Raw genomic sequence first — 13,179 nt, forward strand, 5'->3', positions numbered from 1 at the left:
TATCAGATGGTATCCTAAGCATTTCAGCTTGCACAGTCTCATTCAGTTCTCTTTAATGCTGTGATTTAAGTGATTTATTATCTCCATTTCATGAATGAGAAGATGAAGATTTAAAGAGTTTAAATAATGTGTTTAACACCATGCTGCTGGTAAGTAATGAAACCAAAATTTGAAGCAAGGTAGGTTTCTTCTCAAGTGTGCATGACGAAGAATCTGTCAAGTACCTTGCGGCAATTAACATTCATTACCCAGCAGTTGAGCTGTTTGTCAAATCACCTGACTCAAGCAGATCTCTGCTCATCTCTGAGATAGGAATAATAATGATGCCCAAGCTACAGGTTTTTGTTAGAATAAAGTAGTTATGTTAAATATTTTTTTAAAAACTGTGTCAGTTTTTTTTTTCTTTTACAATGCATATGTATATCAAGACATCATGATGTACACTTTAAATATCTTACAGTTTTGTCAATTATATCACAATCGAGCTGGAAAAATAAAAAAGATATAGAAAAACATCAAATGATTCTGTAACTTCAAAGGAAGCTGAAAACTTAAAACAATATCATGTACTGGGAAAAGTGGATGGAAATATAGGGTTAAATCTAGAGAAAATATAAAGAGGGAAAAAATTTAACATAGTGTATATGTAACTTTTTCTTTGTTGCTTGTTGACAATTTACTTTCCCCCAATAGACAAAGGAGCTGGAAGAGACCTACAGTGTTGGCTGTGTATGGGCTCGATGCATAATAAATGTTAGTATTGCATATTTCATTTTTTAGTATGTCAAATAGAACCAGAGACTTAAAAATATATACTAAGTAAAAAAAATTACCATAAAAATAAAGTTCCACAACATTAATTTTATCTTTATTAATCCTTCAGGTTTATAATCAAATACTGTCCTGTTTGTTCACTACAGAGGACGTTGCACCCTTCTGTTTTCCAAGCTGTGTTGCCTTCATTCAAGTTAAATGTGTAAGAACTTCTATATTTTAGAAAGAAAAACACATGAATTGGGATAGAGATTTTTTTTCCAATTGTTTTTCTACCAAATAAATAAGACATTTCAGATCCAAAGTTTTCCTCAGAGGAAACATAAAATTGATTATGCTACAGACTTTGATAGGCGGTGTCTTTGTGAGATATAGGGAATGGCAGTTTAATTATCTAAGTGCAATGTAGCCCTTGATAAGAATTACTGCTCTAGACAGGAGGGTTTGTTCCAAATGCGATCGGGTTTGTCAGGCTTAGAAACATAAATCTGTTTCTTCCCTATGCATTATGCATGATTGCCTATCATTACATAAAGGTTATCAAAGAGAGATTAAACATTTCCTTTTCAAAAGTGTACCTCAAGTTTCTTTGTCCCTATATTCACAATTGTAGATACTGGTATTATTTCTTAATTAACATTTGGAAATAAGAACATAGTAAATAATAAATTACTTCAATGGAATGTGCATATCGTGTGGGTTATATAAACAACTTGAATTAAGTAAATATTTTTGTAGCATTTCTAAAAATCTACAATCTGAGTTTTTCAGTAGTTCCCTACTGAACTACTAGTAGTTAATAACAACGAACCTAATAAGAATTGTTCTGTTATTTTGAGGTACGCAACATTTTCAATTATCTGAATACCTCTTTTATACGGTGTTGAAAATTTGTAACATTTAAATTAAAGAATAATATTAATTAACATATGTCACCCCTTACCTTGACCTTGGATTATTGTTTATTTACGGGTCAATCAAAATTATCTTAGCCAGAGAACACTTAAGCACTTTCCCATGGCAATGTTCTCTCAAACAAGTATCTGGCATTAGCCTTGGATTACATGAAATTACCTTCCATAACTTACAGAAATGCTATAGAAAGGCCCCTTTCTTGCTGCTAAGAGATTTAGTTTGACATGAAATTCTTAGAAGAGTATTACCGAGTTTATTTTTTTGAGCTTTTACTAAACATAATATAATATGTTTTTAAACAATGAATGTCATTCATTTAATCAACAGAGATGACTACCAGAGAGACTGTATCTTTGGAATTTAGGGTACAGTGTTGTAGACTGAATAAAGTAGTTAATGTATTTCTTAAAATTACATTCGATTCAAAGTGCCGCTATAGGATCATGTACAACATATAGGCATTTATTCTGATGGCAGTTTCAAGGATGCATTAGAGGAGGTACAAGCCTTGAGCTCAGTACCCTAGTTTTAGAGGCTATTGCAATAAGCCAAGGAAGGATAAGAGTCTAGCAGTGCCAGCCGATAGGGAATTGAGAGCCATTTAGGAAGTAAAATTACCAAAATACGTCGGGAAGAGAAAAATTCAAAGAGCCTGCAGTTTAGTTCCCAGGTTGAAAGCTTAGATCTTAGTAGCACAGAAATCCAAAAAGGAGAGCCTTATCAGCACAACATCATCAATCTGTTTGGCTTGCATACAGAAAATAAACTGGAATTTATAAATTTAGAGGGTTTAGCTCTCTAGAAAATACCACATAAACTTTGTAACTCTGAGTATAAAATGAATATGTTTCAAGATTGAGTAAGCTCCCTTCTGTGTAATTAATGTAGAATCATACATTACTTCAAGTCTTTATATGTTAATGCAGGTCACAGAACATCCTGAACCAGCACGAAAGAATCTGGGAAACCACTGGATAATTCCGTACCTCTTCCTACTTTGTGCTTCATAATTACCTCTGTCCTAGAGCGTCTTAGTAAGGTTTCATATGGACAAGATCTCTGGCTCGTTGGAGTCTGATTTGACAGTTGGATCCCTTGTATTATCTGAGTGATTATCTGACCCAGGAGAATGAGGAGGAATATTTGAAGATCGTGGTCTAGTTAACTCTTAAGCATTTCCAGTGTAGCCACGAAGGGTTGGGCCTGGACAGGGGAAAAGCCACTGAGGTCCTAGAATCTCTCTCTTGCTGAATCATGTTACTCTATATCTTTGCATTCTTCAGTTTTCTGTCTGGCTTTTGTTTCAGCTCAGTCAGTCTTTTAACTCCCTTGGACTGAAGGGTCAGGTTTGGGGTTTTTTTCCCCTTCCCCCTTCAAATGTCTGACTTTGACATTAATCCTTCGTCTAGGTCAACCACTCAGAATGGGCTGTTTCTCTTCATGAGCTGTTTATCAGACCCTTAACTTCCACCCACACAAAGGCTCAGGAATACCAACCCCGACCAGTGTCTGTGCCTCACTTGGCACCGTCCTCGTCCACTTTCATTGTAAAGGGACCTAGTTCTTTCCATCAAAATTGTACCTCTCCTGCAAGGTTCAGCCGAAGGTATCTCCTCCTGAGTCTTTTTCCTGGTCCAGACCCTCCAAGATGGAATGTGAGTACAAATTCAACAAGTATTTTACAAGAATATTGGAATCTATTCCTCCAGGCTCGCATGAGATGTGTTAGCTCTAGGTCACCATTATGGTTTTCCTTTTTCACAAATACATTAGTTGGTGGACATTAAATCTTTCTGTTCTTCACTCCCACATGGAATGTCCTCTTACCTAGGAAAAAATTTTGCAAAAAGCTTTCTTGATACAGCAGTGATAGCAAATGTGCCAATGTTATTCAAACTCTATATAGAAATAATAGATACCTAATTAAGCCATATCTATATACTCTCAAATTAATGAGCCATTTATAAGGAACATAGATATGCCTTCAATTCTACACTGCACTGCATATCTCAGTCTTATCATCTCCCAAATTCCACCCAGCATTCTGAAATTTCCTGTTAAAAATAACTTTTAATTTCCTTGAAAAAGTAATTTTGGTACATCTAGTTGCAAATCTTACCATGTTTTTAATTATAAAATAATTAAATTAGCTTTTGTCAATATATTCTAACAGAACTGTAGGCTATGGTTCTTTGGAAGGCATGATTAATTTGCTATTCTTACTTCAGTAAAAACAAATAATCTAACCAGGTTCTGTAACTGCCTAATTCAAATCACTCGTAAATTGTGTTATGAAAGTCCAATAGGACTATATCAAAATAAATAAGCTTTTGTACAACAAAAAGAACCATCAGTGAAACAAAAAGCCTACTAAATGGGAGAATATGTCTGCAAATGATATATCTGATAAGGAGGTACTATTCATAACATACTAAGAACTTACACAACTCAACACCAAAAAACCAAACAGTCCAATGAACAAAATGGACAGAGGACCTGAATGGACATTTTCCCAAAGAAGACGTACAGATGGCCAGCAAATAAAAAAGATGCTCAACATCATGCATTGTCAGAGAAATGTACATCAAAACCATAACGAAATATCACCTTCATAGCTTAAATACAAAAGATAAGCAACAAGCGTTGGCAAGGATGTGGAAGAAAAGGACCCTCCTTGTTCACTGTGGGTGGGGATGTAAATTGGTACAGCCATTATGGCAAGCAGCATGGAGGTTACCTTAAAAAGGTAAAAATAGAAATATCATACGATCCAGTAATTCCATTATTGGGTATTTACTCAAAGAAACTCAAAGAAAACACGAATTTTGAAAAGATATATGCACCCCTATATTTACTGCAGCATATTTACAATAGCCAATATGGAAGCAATGTAAGGTCCACCAGTGGGTGAATGGATAAGGAAGAGGTGGTCTGTAATCGCAGTGGAATAGTATGTAGCCATAAAAAAGATGAAATTGTGCCATTTGAGACAACATGGATGGACCCAGAGGGTACTATGCTAAGTGAAATAAGTCAAATTCAGAAAGGTGAATACCATGTGATTTCATTAATATGTGGAATCTAAACAGAACAAAACATTAAATAGATAAAACAAAAAGCAGAATCAGACCTGTAAATACAGAGGATAAACTGGTAGTTGTCAGAGAGAATGGGGCTAAGGGTTGGGCAAAATTCATGAAGGGGAGTCAGAGATACAGGCTTCCAGTTAGGGAATGAGTAAGTCATGGGAATAAAAAGCACAGCATAAGGAATACAGTCAGTGATATTTTAATAGCAAGATAGGACATATGGGGACAGATGGTAGCTACACTTGTGAACAGAGCATAACATGAACGTACGGAATCACTAAGCTGTACATCTGACACTAATGTATCATTGTGATTCAACTCTATACAAATAAAAAGCAACAAATGTGAACATTTGTTGAAAATGTGATAATAGGTGATAAAATAATACCTAATCTTTGATAGCCATTTTCCAGTTTAAAATCACATTGGCATTACATATTTTATTTTAGCTGAGTGTGTTTTCTGAGGAAGGCATGGTCACAAACTCTGTGAAAATAAAGAGTATAACAAAGAGACTAAGAGCATGGATGCTGGAACCAGGCTTCCAGGGATCAAATCCTAGCTCTGTCCCTTAGGAGCAAGGCAAATCAGGCTAGTTCCCTGCTCTGTCTGTATTCACTTTCCCCATCTCTCTGCTAAGTATAGTAGTACTTCCTCACAGGTTGTATAAAAATTACATGAGTTACTTTCCATATGTTATATACTTTAAACAGCCTGGCATATAATTAGCCTTCAATACATGTTAATATTAATATGAGAAACACAAGCTTTATGAGTGTTCTCGTTTGTTTGTTTTTTCTTTCAGGTAGGTTTCAAATTCACTATTCTCTTTCAAAACTCAAATTCTTTCTAGTTTGCTGTGCTGCCATTCCATGTGCAAAATCTTGTGTGAAAGGCATGATACAGAACAGTCTGTACTTGGGCCTGGAAGCCTCAGTAGGAATGTGGCAAATCACAGTGTCAAGAAAGGTATGATCTGAAAGAAGTTAGATGGAAAGACATAAAGATTAGGAATCTGTTAGTTAAGTGAGAGGTATCTCAAATAATTCAACAATATCCCCAAAACGGAAACACTTTTCAACTGTACTCTGATTCTACGATTTTATTTCCGAGGTGCCAAGAATACCACCTTTCTGATAAAATGACCAGGCTTTATCAGAAAATGTTAACTTCCTCCAGAAGGAATAAGTATGAGGGCTAAAATTCTGGTAAAATTTCTTTCCCCGAGATATTCTTGATCCATGGTGGGTTTCCCGATTACTTTCGGTTGCTCTGTGAGCTTAGTGTCCACCTGTCTGAGACAACAGCAAGAATAAAGGCTATTTTTGAGACTCCTACTCCCAAGGTTACCAATATAAAGAGATATATGAGATATTTATGAGAGACTCAGGGATTTTTTTTTCTTACTTACCAACTTAAAACATTTTATTTATTTTTAAAAACTTCTATTTAAATTCTAATTAGTTAACATACAGTGCAATATTGCTTTCAGGAGTAGAACTCAAGGGTTCATCACTTACATACAACACCCAATGCTCATCACAGCAGATGCCCTCCTTAATCCCAATCACCCATCTAGCCCATCCCCCATTATCCCCCTCCATTAACCCTCAGCTGTTCTCTATCATTGAGAGTCCCTTATGGTTTGCTTCCCTTTCCCTCTTTTCTTTTTCCCCTTCCCATATGTTCATCTGTTTTGTTTCTTAAATATAACTCATCTTCTTTATCCATTTATCAGTCAAATGATATTTGGGCTCTTTCCATAGTTTGACTATTGTGGACATTGCTGCTATAAACATCGGCATGCGCATACACTTTCAAATATGAAATTTTGTATTCTTTGGGTAAATATCTAGGGTGTAATTGCTGGATCATAAGGTTGTTTTATTTTTAACTTTCTGAGAAAATGCCATACTGTTTTCCAGAGTGGCTGCACCAGTTTGCATTCCCACCAACAGTGTGCAAGTGTTCCCCTTTCTCTGAATCCTCGCCAACACCTGTTGTTTGTTGTGTTAATTTAGCCATTCTGACAGGTGGTATCTCATCATAGTTTTGATTTGTATTTCCCTAATGATGAGTGATGTTGAGCATCTTTTCATGTGAGCCCCAGGGATTTTTGAGACAGCAAGAAACACACTAGGATCAAAACAATCAATGTTACATTTGTGGAGGTTGGTCTTGTATTCCCAGGCAGACCATATAATCTTGGTTACAGAGACCTCAAAGGTATTTGGAGCTTGTACTTGGAACTGACCCATGATTTCAGATTTTCTCTTGGCAACCCTGACGTCCAGTCTGGGATCATTTTACCTCTGCAGTCCCTTGGGAATATTTCGTGCCATGGCTAATTTTTCACAGATAGTAAACACAGTATTTTCAAGTCTCAGCACCCTTATTCCCATTCGTCAAATCATTTAAAAGTAAATAGAAATGGGAATGAAGCCATACCCAAATTATCCTTGGCTTAGTCAAGAGCTAGAGGTATGACACGATTCATAGTTTATGTTAATTCCTTTTTCCCAGACCACATATCTCAGGAAATAATTGGCATAATTAAAAGTGCAACAACCACATTCACCACGTTAACTTTAGAATGTGCACTCGATTTCAGTGATTTATGGTTAATTTTGAACATCAACATTACTCAGCCCTCGCAAATCCTATGGATTGATTTTTGTATAATTATAGCAAAAGCATTCAGTAGCTGTGTGATAAATTAAAATTTCCTTAGAACAGATGACTTATTATGATAATTCAACAGTTCCAGATCTTTTCTACAATAACTGTATTGAAAAGTTAAATGCCCCTGGGAAGTAGGATGACAAAAATGTGAAAATGCCAACTATATAGAGTTATTTTGTAGCTTCATCAAATTTGGTCTCTACTTCTTCCTTGATTTCCAAAGTGAAGAACATTTCTATGTTTTTGTTTTTCTCTTAGGTGAGAAGTATAATTTTTTATCATTCTTCTTTTCATTTTATGCTTACCGTTCGCCTCCTAACTCCAAGACCATGAAAGATGGAGACTTCCTGGTTGAGTATTGTGAGACCGGGCTCAGGCTAGGACAAATTTTCCTTCTGCTTTAATTTGTTCTGGGGGTAGTCTTAGTTAGGGGTAGAAATACTGTATTATGCTGCTCTGGGGAATGATTGATATGCTGTACTCTACTGCTCATTCCATTCCATCTAGCTTCCTCTGTCTTGCATTGGCAAGTAAGGTTAATGCCCTCACCATGACATGACTTCAGCTATTGGTAGCTCCAGAATTCTGTACTCTTGTATCCATTCAGCACACACAGACCTTTTGGGACTTGGAAAAATCCACTGCTTTTCCCACACCACATTAGGGATGTTGGACTCTCTAGGAGAATTGAAACATAACAAGATATGTCTGCTCTCTGCATTGCCATCCTACTTGTGCAAGACAAGAATGTAGACAGACTATAACTCTCAGAGTTTTTTCTGGGAATGCAAAATAGAGCAGTCATGTTGGAAAACATGGACTTTTTTTGTATAAGGTGAAACACAGACTCAGCAAAAGACCCAGCAAATTCCACTTCTAAGTATTTATCTTACTGGCATAAAAACTTACATTCTTGATAATGTTCCAAAAGTTCATTTTTGTTTCTGTTTCCTTTTCCTTTAGAGATGTGTCTTGAAAGAAGTTGTTGTGGCCAACGTCAAAGAGGTTACTGTCCATGTTCTCCCCTAGGGTTTTGATAGATTCCTGCCTCATGTTGAAGACTTTCATCCATTTCAAGTTTATTTTTGTGTATGGTATGAGCAAATGGTCAAGTTTCATTCTTCTATATGTAGCTGTTCAATTTTCCCAACACCATTTATAAAAGCTTCTGTACAGCAAAGGAAACAGTCAATAAAACAGAGGAAACCCACGGAATGGGAGAAGATATTCGCAAATGACACTATAGTCAAAGGTCTGATATCCAAGATCTAGAAAGAACTCCTCAAACTCAACACCCAAAAAGCAGGCAATCTGTCAAAAAATGGGCAGAAGACATGACATGAACAGACACTTATACAAAGAAGACCTACAAGTGGCTAACAGACACATGAAAAAGTGTTCATCATCACTAGCCATCAGAGAGATTCAAATCAAAACCACATTGAGATACCACCTTAAACCAGTTAGAATGTCCAAAATCAAAAGGATGGGAAACAACAAATGTTGGAGAGGATGTGGAGAAAGGGGAACTCTCTTACACTGTTGGTGGGAATGCAAGTTGGTGCAGCCACTTTGGAAAACTGTGTGGAGATTCCTTAAGAAATGAAAAATAGAGCTACCCTATGACCCTGCAATTGTACTCCTGGGTATTTATCCCAAAGATACAGACGTAGTGAGAAGAAGGGCGACCTGTACCTCAATGTTCATAGTGGCAATATCCACAGTCACCAAACTGTGGAAAGAGCCGAGATGCCCTTCAACAGACAAATGGATAAAGAAGATGTGGTCCATATATACAATGGAACATTATGCAGCCATCAGAAAGGATGAATACCCAACTTTTGTATCAACATGAGTGGGACTGGAGGAGATTATGCTGAGTGAAATAAGTCAAGAAGAGAAGGTCAATTAAAGGGTTTCACTTACTTGTGAAGCATAAAGAATAACATGGAGGACATTAGGAGAAGGGAAGGAAGAGTGAATTGGGGGAAATTGAAGGGGGAGATGAGAGACTGTGGACTCTGAGAAACAAACAGGGTTTTGGAGGGGAGTAGGGTGAGGATAAGGGTGAGCCTGGTGGTGGGTATTAAGGAGGGCATGTATTGCAGGGAGCACTGAGTGTAGTGCATAAACAATGAATCTTGGAACACTTGAAAAAAATAAAATTAAGATTAAAAAAAACCAAACTTACATTCTTATAAATCCTACAAATGTTTATTTATAACAGCTTTATTTCTTCATTTCACCAAAAAAGCTAGAAACCACCCAAATTCCCTTCAACCAGTAGATGGACAAACTGTGGAACATAGCCCATTTGTACTCTCTCAGCAAGAAAGAGGAACAAACTCTTGATTCTGTTAACAATACAGATGACTCTCAAATCCATTTTGCCAAGTGAAAGAAGATGTATATGAGTTGTTAAAAAAAAAAAAAAGGCAGAATTATGGAGATGAGAAATCAGATGAGTGGTTCCCAGAAGCTGAAAGCTGTGGGAGGGGTTGTCTCTAAAGAGGCAGCATGGGGGAATTTGGCGATGAAACTCTTCTGTGTCATGATGATGGCGGCGGACACATTACTCCATGCCTTTATCACAACCCAAAGAACTGTGTACCACAAAAAGTAGACTTTGAAAAAGCCTATATTTCACAACTAGATCCTCATGACAAATTCCTACTTTGGCGGAAGATCTGAACATCTACTTTGACAGATGATCTGAAGTATGAAAATAACCATGAGTCACAAGAATTTGGGAGAGATCGGAGCTGAACAGGATCCTGAATACTGGGCTTCTGAGTGATTCTGCTTGGCCAAAGGAAAACAGAGACGTTTGCTCAAGTTTCTCTCCTTAAGTTCAAATGACTGATCCCTGAACCCTCAGTGGGTCTTTTACATTTGTTGCCATGACAATGAGCTATGGTAAAAGAGCCACTAACTATGGCTCTTCAGAAACTACATGCTTGATCAGATGATGTAACTCATAAAAAATGATAGCTCAACATACCACTCCGTAGGCTCAGTCTGGTTCTCTTCTGGTGCAAGCTATCTTCCTAACCACCCCATCAATTTTTATGATCACAAAGCCTGGTGAATTTACCCTTGACCCAATGATCCCAATAGGCTGTGGTGCCATCAGACCACATCGATTCCCACAGTCTCCTCAGCTGAAGAAGGTACTCTTGTGCCCAGTGCACAATGTTTACTAGCTTGATAATTTTCCTGAAGCTCGCTCATTGGCAGCAGAAGAGAAAGTCATTGCTCAACTGACCTGTGGAGACAATCTACAGAGTTATGTATGACTTCTAACTCCAGCTTTACAGATATCTCCCCACTGCAGGTGTTGGTGACTCACAGGAAATTTTCCCCCAATAATATCTCATTTAATAATAGATTCGTCTTCTATTCAGTTAGATGATTAGCTCTACAAGGACAGGGACTATCTCTTGAATCCCATTTTGTAACCAGTGCTAATGACATAAATGGAAGAACACAATTAATATATAGTAACTGACTACTAACACTGAATATGTTACATTGAAATGATATGCTTGGCAAACCGGCTCTCTCACTGGACAGCAACATCTTCTAGGTCAGGGATGATTTCCTATTCTAGTCCTGGGAAATAATGGGAATACACTGATGCCTAGTGTATCAATGGGTGTCATGCACTCATATGAACATAGGAAATGTTTCAGGATTTTGATAATACCAGAGGATGGTGGAATTTGGAATTATTGTCTATATATTTTTCTACAACATGTATCATTTCTCGTTCCCTATTCACAGTAGAGAAATGATAGAGGTGTGTAGAATAATTTAATGTATAGGGCATATATGACATCAACTATGGATATATAAAACTACATAAAATCAGGAGTTAATTCTTTCAATACCTGGAGGTGGCACTAAATAAGTCATGTAATATCTTGAATTCCAAGGCTTCCAGTGTGTGTATCACAGGGAAGCAGAATCAGAACTTGTAAATATAATGATTTTATCTGATTATTTGGCACACATTATCATGCCATGATTGTTCTGGCATTCTCCCAATCCTTAAGCAGATTTCTACAGTGCACTATTAGAGAAGGATTACTTGGCTGGAATTCAGTGTTTTGGGTGTTTGAACATTGTATTGTTTTTATAGTTCTTTTACTCCACGTCATGAACCCTGCATGTTGGTCTAATCCATGTGATTAAAAAGGGGAGCTTTTTAAAATAATAAAAATGCATGGAATTACTCCAGATAAATAAATCAGAATTTCTGAAGTTGTGATCAGAATAGTGGTGGTGGTTGCTGCTGTTGTTTTAAAGCATTCCTAGTGATTCTAAAATGCAGTTAAAGTTGAATCACTGGTTTATAAGCTAATAAAGTTCAATAGAAAAGTGTGACCTCAGTGGATTCTTTCCCCAGAATAGCCACCAAGAAATTGACTAGTTGTTTAAGAGAACGAATTTACACATTTTTCGTACCCAGTATTTTGCTCTACTACAACATTTGATGAAAGATCAAATATTTACTTTGAGCCTAAATAAAGTATCCAATTAACCAAATGAGCTTATTCATCTAAGCATTTAATATGTTAATACTATGATCTATGGCATTTGGATATAGGTTCTAACTAGAAAAATATCTGATTGGTCAAGGAAGTCTTATGATACTGAGAGAAGCAGTAATTTATTCTGGAATGGAAGTAGCTGAATCTATTTCGATCATGTCTCTCCCTAAGTCAAAAAGAAGCTTGTCTTTTGTAAAACTATAGAATTAAAGCAAGACTTATTTTAAGGATACTTAAAGGTCTCATGTTAATGACTTCTAGGTCTGTAAGAGGGATTACAAAGAATCTATTTTGTTTCTTTCATAACCTCCTCATGTGTATCAGCTACACAGAGAAGACTTAAAGCCAGTTACTTACAAGGAATAAAAAGAGATTGATTTATTTAAGTGCAGGAACAGAATGAGAAAGTGACAACACTCCTGGTCCTCTCTGTGACTCTGCTCACTGGGTAAGGTTGCCTCAGGGTTGTTTTCTCTCTCCCTTCCGAGGAGAGCAAGCCACAGAGGAGGAGCTAATGACTCCTGCTAGTCTACAGCACAGCTACAAAGGGGATGAACTGTCTAGGCTAGGGAGAGCTGAAGAAATGGTGTGGGGTCTCTTGGGAGGATCCAGCTGAAAATACGGCATCATTGCTCATAGCACCTGGTGCTGGCTGCAACTGAAAACATTTAAAAAATGGTTTAAAAACCATTCATTGCTCCTCTTAGAAACAACAGCAGCCGCTTGTTACCCATGAACTCATCTTATCCATTAGAGGGCGCTGGTTACCTGTGGCCTGGTGGGAGTGAATGCTGGGTGGGGGGGCTCTGGGGGCAGTGCCTGGATTACTTTTGGATCAAGAGCTTCATTGCATTTAGAAAAATAACAGTGTAACTTAAAAAAACACAATTTTTGTGGGTTTTTCATTCTGCCCATATAAATTAATGTGTCTAAGTGAATAAAAATATACTTAATATCTTAATGTAAATATTTCTAACTTACTCATTTCAAAGTACTTGCCTTTACCCTTAATATGGAAGTTTCCTTCATGGAGGCTAAAGAGCTGTCCTTCCATTTTATCTTCCATGGCAGGAGGCTTCGCAGTGTCCCCATAAATATGTTAATAAGCAAGTAATTTAATTTCTGTAAACTCAAATTTTGGATGTGTATTAAAGAATATGTAACAT

This window comes from Mustela nigripes, chromosome 8 (genome assembly GCF_022355385.1).
Source record: "Mustela nigripes isolate SB6536 chromosome 8, MUSNIG.SB6536, whole genome shotgun sequence".
NCBI classification, from domain to species: Eukaryota; Metazoa; Chordata; class Mammalia; order Carnivora; family Mustelidae; genus Mustela; species Mustela nigripes.